Below are 7,257 nucleotides of genomic sequence, written 5' to 3'. Positions count from 1 at the left end.
GGAGCGGGGAGGGAGGGGAAAAATGAGGACCTAATGTCGGGGGTTTAAGTGGAGAGAAAATGTTTTGAGAAACGATGTACAAGTGCGCTTTACACAGTTGATGTGTGTATGGATTGGGATAACAGTTGTATGAGCCCCTAATAAAATGTTAAAAAAAGAAAAAAAAAAAGAACAGGCAGCATATCTTTCTGCTGTGCACGAGGTCTCCGAGGACTTGAAGGCAGCCAACCACAACATTCCTTTGCCATGGAGAGGAAGAGATGGGTAAAGGAAGAGGGTGGTAGCATGAAGAGGTGGGAGACCCCTACTGCATGCACACCCCCAGGCATGCGATGACGGTGGCAACAGAGACAGAATTGTACAGACTCAAATGTGTTTTTTGCTTAGTGGAACCAACAGGAGGAGGGAATCAGTGTGGGAAGCTCAGTGAAAGGAACCAGCAAAGGGTGACTTTTGGGGGGTCCTGAGCAAGGGAGGTGCTAGTGACCAAGCCTCGGAAGATTGCAGAAAAACAGGTTTGGTGAGGGCTGGGTGATCAACAATTCCTTACTGTTCCTTTTCAAATGCCTTTAAACCACACACGTGGAGAAGACTCAGTCCAGAAATCACACGTCAACTCAGGAGAGAGGTTGGGAGATGCTGTGCGCATAAATAAACCAGGCAGTTATCAGCACATCCACTGTCTTTATTTTTTATGTGTTTTTTTATTTTATTAAAAGATCATTTTATTGGGTGCTTTTACAGCTCTCATAACAATCCATACATCAATCGTATCAAGCATACCCCGTATATACTCGAGGATAAGACAACCCAAATATCAGCCGAGGCACCTAATTTTACCACTAAAACTGTGCTGAAAAACTGGGCTTAGACACGAGTATATATGGTATTTGTACATATGTTGCCCTCATTCTTTTCTAGACATTTACTTTGTATTGAGCCCTTGGTATCAGCTCCTCTTTTTTCCCTCCCCCCTCCACCCTCGTGGCCCCTTGATAGATTATAAATTATTGTTCTTTTCATATCTTACACTGACCACTGTCTCCCTTCCCCCATGATTCTTGTTCATCCCCAGGTGTGCGGGGGTGGGGGTACATCCACTGTCTTCAAAGAGGGGAGCTAGAGTGAGAACTTCCATTGCAGGGAGAAAGTACTGAGAAAGGACCCAGAACCACACCTTTGAGGCATTGAGCCCTGGAGCAACACCATGGAAGGTGAGGGTGTTGTAATGTGCCAGGGGGACACAGATGGTCTATGCTCAGCTAAGAATGGAAAGGCTGGCAATTCAAACCCACCCAGTGGCACCCTGAATCCGTTGCACTCTGTAACACATGGGTCCCCTTGAGTCGGAGCCCACTCGATGGCATCAAGCTTGGTTTTTGGTGTTATCAGTTGCCATCTGTCAGAGTAAGAACCACGGGGTCCATAGGTGAAATTGTACAGCGGTCATATATAAAGATTATAGTAAAGTCATAGAGAATAGGAGGGATAGGATAGAAAGTAAAATAAAGGCGTCAGACACATTTTATGGTAGCATGCTCACCCCTAGGATGGCCATGATCTCAGCAGTCAGGTCTGTGCAGACAGAGAGAATCTTTACAGTCTTGGGATATTTGTAGGTGACCATAAGACATGCATATTCAATAGTTACATACGTCACAAGGTGGGTGGTAGCCACAGTAAGGTCCCTGAGCTCACAGGTAAGGAAACCTAATGCCTGTATTGGGGTAAGGCACGAGGGGGGATGGGTGCAGCCTTGGGGGACACAAGAATGTCTGCTTCTGTAGGGAGATAAAACCAACCCTGTGCTCACTTTATGGCAGCATAGCTGTTAGGGGAGAATCTGTGGGAATGATGTTTCAAGCAGGATCATGGACTTGGACTTTAACTTTCCAAAGCGTTGGCTTTCCTACCATGGAATACTGGCTTTCCAGATTCCCTCTGTGATAAGTTAGGAAATGGGGTTCTCATCATATTTCCCACAGTGTCAGTTTCTCACAGCCATCAAGTCACTTCCAACGCATGGCAACCCTATGCACCACAGAACAAAGTGTTGCCAGTCCTGCACCACCTTCACCATCGTTGGCATGCCCAAGTAAATTGTTGCAGCCATTGTGTATTTTGAGCCATGTCAGACCTGGGGCAGGGAGGCAGGGGTGGTGCTCATCTTCCAATGTCACAACAGACAATATCCTGCTGGGATTCAAAGGTTTTTCATCGGCTGGTTTTTTGGAAGTAGAGTGCCAGGCCTTTCTCTCTAGTCTCTCTTAGGCTGGAAGCTCTGCTGGAACTTTTGAGAATCCTCGCAACACACAATCACCAATGACACACGGGTGGTGGCAGGGTGAGTTTTCTCAGGTGGTTGACCTCGGTTCTTGCTTTGCAACGCTTAAAGGATCCGCACGGCAGAAGCACTTTTGTAAATCCAAGTGACTTTTCTGAGGGACGGGGGAGTTTCAGGTCTGACCATCTCAGAAAGTGCACACCATCCCTAGGAAGCATGCAAGGAGGCATGGTGGGCACCATGTGAAAGTTCGAGACTGAAAATGGCCATTTTAGGGGTGCTCAGAAAAACACATGGAAGGAATACTGGAACCAGAGCTCGTAACCAGGCTGTGGAGCCAAGGGCAGGAACCAAGAGCAGGGAATCCCAAGAGAGCCAAGAGAATGCAGGCTGCAGGTTTGCAGAACACACTGGAACAAGAGAAGACATCACCTGCCTGTGGCCTGCTTTTATCCCCTCCTATCCCCACTGGCTGGGGAGGCGTAGTTGAGGGTATTGGCTGAGCAAGCGCAGCTGTGTGATGTCATGTGGCTGGTGCCTAGTCTGTGCACCCAGGTGGACCTCCCACCTGGGCCTAGGTGACTTGGGTCTGCGTATGCTCAGTTTTGGATTTTCCCATAGCTGTCTACTTAGTGTGCCTGGTTTCTTTTCAACCCCTTTATTGTGGCCCTGCCAGCAAATTTTCATTTAGCGTGGGCATCAGGAGGAGACAACCCCCTTTTGTCCCTCTCTAGCTACCTTTCAACTGCACTAGAAGTGTATTGGTTGGGGATTGAACTCAGATCTCACACATGGAAGGTGAAAATTCTGTCACTGACCCACCACTGTCCCCAGTACCTGGTGGAATATGATCATTTCCCTATGAAGAGTGATCAGTTTTGCATTCATTTACCAATTCATTTCAGCGGTCCTTGTTGCTTATGTTTTTTCCTCTGGATTCTCCTTTGAACTCCCTGTAACATCCTGCACACTCCTTCATTAATGAATGTGTTCAATAAAATGTTTTATGCACATTCACATCATATTGGTATTAGAGTCATGATCTGACCTTTTACAGGAATAATTTACATGGATCAGCACAGAGCTGTTCCCATGAGGTGGAAGTTAACATTGTCCCCAAAGTCCAGCTTTTCCAAACTGCTGTGCCCCTCCATCGTCTCTAGGATCAACGACTCCTCCCACCCTCAACACCTTCCTCCAGGCTTTAGATTCAGCGGTTCACTACAGTGTCTCACAGAACTCACAAATTGACAAGCAAGTGGCTTGTACCGTTGCGGAGGCTGGAACGTCCCAATTCCATGGGTCTGGGCACCAGGCTGCTGGCTCACATGGCTATGGATGCTGGCACAGCAGGTCAGAAGACAGGTTGCAGGAGCTGAGGAGCCCAAAATCAATCAGTCAGACAGCAAGCTGCTGAGCCACATCCCCAGAACCGTAGGTCAGAGAATGAGGAGTTGTTTGCAGGATCTAGAGCAGTGGTTCTCAACCTGTGGGTCGTGACCCCTTTGGGGGTCAAATGACCCTTTCACAGGGGTGGCCTAAGACCATTGGAAAACACATATTTCCAATGATCTTAGGAACCGAGACACCGCTCCTCTACCCATCTCCAGGCAGGTCCGCCCACATGCAGATACACCCACATACAAGTACCCGGTGTGAAGACTGTTACCCATACTACACCATGCTTCAAGATAAAATTTCATTTATTTGTCATTAGAAATAAATGTCACAATATATAATTACATGTTGTTTTTGTGAGTCATCACTATGCTTTAATTATGTTCAATTTGTAACAATGAAAATACATCCTGCACATCAGCTATTTACATGACGATTCATAACAGTAGCAAAATTACAGTTATAAAGTAGCAACAAAAATAATTTTATGGTTGGGGGTCACCACCACATCAGGAACTGTTAGATCTCTCATAGAAGAGATATATCTCGGTCCTTGACTTCGCGAGGGAAAGAATTCACTCCGAAGCCTGGTTTGTGATTCAAGTGAGTTTATAGAGAATAGAAGCAGTTTCAGGTTCTACAGTAAATGGAACACAAGCCAGACAGAGTCCACGGCATGATTGCAGGACCACAGCCTGACTGTGCTACATTGTGTAGCAGCCGCTGGGAAAGAGAGCGCACCAGAACAAAGCCTCCTTTTCAATGCCTCCATGGGAGACATGGCTGATGACTCTGGTCGACCCCATTGGCTGACTTAAAGTCACCTGACCCAGATGGGCCAATCAGGCATAATGCTCACCTAGGTGTACCACCCCTTCCTAGCCAGAAGCTTGAACCTCTGAGCATGCGTCATGGATGCCCCAGTCCCTATGCTAAGCTACCTAACAGTACTGTATTAAAGGGTCGAGGCATTAGGAAGGTTGAGAATCACTGGCTTAGAGTAACTGATTGTAACACTAATAAAACTGCCTCCCTCAAAAAGACACAAGTTTTTCAATGTCCCATTCTCCTCTTTTATCCCCAAAACTACATACTCCAGTGAGCCTGGACCATTGCACCAAACTTCATCTTTCTTTGTTTTTTTAAACGTCGTCTTTCTGAGACTGTGGAAAACAGAAACATGAAGAGAGTGTATGCGGACAAACTCTCAACATTCATACATTAAGGAGTCTGGGAGACCAGGGCTCCCGTGGAGGAAACCTTCACATCCGTGGGTTGGAGATGCGTCCCACGCACATTCTCCTAAGGAAAAGTTATTCCCCACGATGTCCCCCCATAATAATGCCAAATCTAAGGTGCTGTTTGCAAACACATGCTCACTGACTATACACTTGGAGGTCAACTGCTTGAAGGTTATCTGTCTGAAGGTTGTCAGCCAGTTAAGGCCATCAGACTCTATTGTCTGTCCCACCCTAAGTAGGGCCCACTCCCTTCTGATCAGGATCATGGATTGTCCCCCTGAGGGAGAGCTCAAAGACATCTAAGGTCAAGCCAACTCAGGGACGACCAAGCTTAAGCTGCCTTCTTGACTCTCTAGAGTCCTTGTTACATATATATCTTCCTGTCCCATATGATCCCATAGTGCCTCCCCTTCCTATTGTGTGTACACCCCTAGCTCGTCCCCCTCCAGTTATACATATGCCTATTGTACAGTCCCTTCCTGTGACATGTGTGCTTACCTTGGCCTGTGTGCCCCAGATTATATAAATTCGTGAAATTATATTACTCGCTCTCTCCTCAGGAGCCTGGCTCATGAAGCCATGACTATGAAGGTAAGCACTTGCGTGCTTTATCTTGTCTGATGTCTCTTTAATTTCAGTTACACAACTGCCCCTTGAACCCATTCAGCTGTGGGGGCTGGTACCCCACATGACACCAACTAAATCAGTAATTTATTGTGTAAGGATCAGCACAAAGTTGGTTCCTATGAGAAGGTTAAAGAAGTCCCCAATGACCAAACTTATCCACACCACTATATCACTCCATCATCTCTAACATCAACTACTCTCCCCTCGGTATCCTCCCGCTGGCCTCTGGGTTCAGTAATTCCCTGCAACATCTCACAGACAAAACTGAACTGAACTATTAAATGGTTTGTTGGGAAAGTAACTGGATACAACTTGGGACAGGGACTGCTCCAGATGCAATTCCTCCCTCGGGACAGCTGCTTCTCACCTTCTGTTGCTCAGCACTGCTGGCGGCACTGCTGGCGGCACTGCTGGGACCTTGCTGCCATTGGGCCCTGCTGGGAGATGCTTGCGCAAGGGTTGCAACTCTTAGCTCTGTGGGTCGGCAAACTTTACTGCAGATAACTCAAGCGTTTCTCCTGGATCCTGCCATCTCGCACGACTACCACTCTTGCTCCTGCAATTCCTCCATCTCTCTGACTTCCTTCCATGTCACAAGTCCTCTCTCTTCCCTCCTGCCTCTTTAAGCAGGACAGCAAAACTGATCCATCACCTCATGCTTTATTTGCATAGCCCCACCTCCCGCAAGGTCACACACACCTTATTTACATTATTAGTAAGCTATCCAAACCCCTTGGTGAGCAGAATCACCTCATTTACATGGCCCCACCCAATCATTTGGTAGGCGTGAAGACTACAGCTAGACGAGCCATAAGTAATTCACTGCACTGGTACTGAGCGACCTGGGGCATGGTTCTCAACCTCCCTGGGCCTGGTTTCCTCACCGTGTAAAGCACACATGTTTAGTATTTACTTCATCGGATTTTTGTGTAGAGTAAATGTTTTAATACAAGTAAACCAAACAAACTGCCAACTCCTCAGAGACCCTATAGGACAGGACAGGTCTGTTTCTGTGAGTTTCCGAGACTGTACCTTTTTTTCTCTCGCCTTTATTACTTATTCATTTCATAAAGGACATTGAGACATGCGAGACTGGAAACATAAGGAGTGGCTGTATGGCTTTTTTCACACTGTTTTAGTGTAAGAAATTAAAACGAGATCTAATACTTGTGATCAAAAATAGGGAGATAATAAAGAGATACACAGTGTTGAGAAAGGCGTTGACCATGTTGTTAGCAACATAGCTACCAGTTGATATACATCAAATTTTCACTTTTATTGTTTTAATTACATTCATTCCTCACTTTGGGACATAGTTGGTTAAAAAAATAAAAAACCAGGTTGTTATGTGTGGCACACAAATGGAGAACGATCACATCCGATTACACAATGGAGGATGATTACATCATTTCATGCCTGAAAACCACTGAGAATCATGGCCCAGCCAAGGCGACACAGCTTTAATCATCACAGTCAGTATTACTCTTACCCAGCACCATGGCGTTTGTTGACACAGATCGGTATCGTTAATGAGCTAGTCAGCAGCTTTTTAAAAAGTATTGTTGTAAATGTGAAATGCTGGATGAGACTGTCACTGTGTGTGTGTGTGTGAGTGTGTGTGTGTGTGTGTGTGAGTGTGTGTGTGTGTGAGTGTGTGTGTGTGGTGTAATGTGTGGTGTGGTGTGTGTATGAGTGTGTGTGAGTGTG

Source organism: Echinops telfairi, unplaced genomic scaffold, assembly GCF_000313985.2.
Source record: "Echinops telfairi isolate 266 unplaced genomic scaffold, ASM31398v2 ScPeMD7_655;HRSCAF=1070, whole genome shotgun sequence".
NCBI classification, from domain to species: domain Eukaryota; kingdom Metazoa; phylum Chordata; class Mammalia; order Afrosoricida; family Tenrecidae; genus Echinops; species Echinops telfairi.
This window is presented reverse-complemented; position numbering follows the sequence as displayed.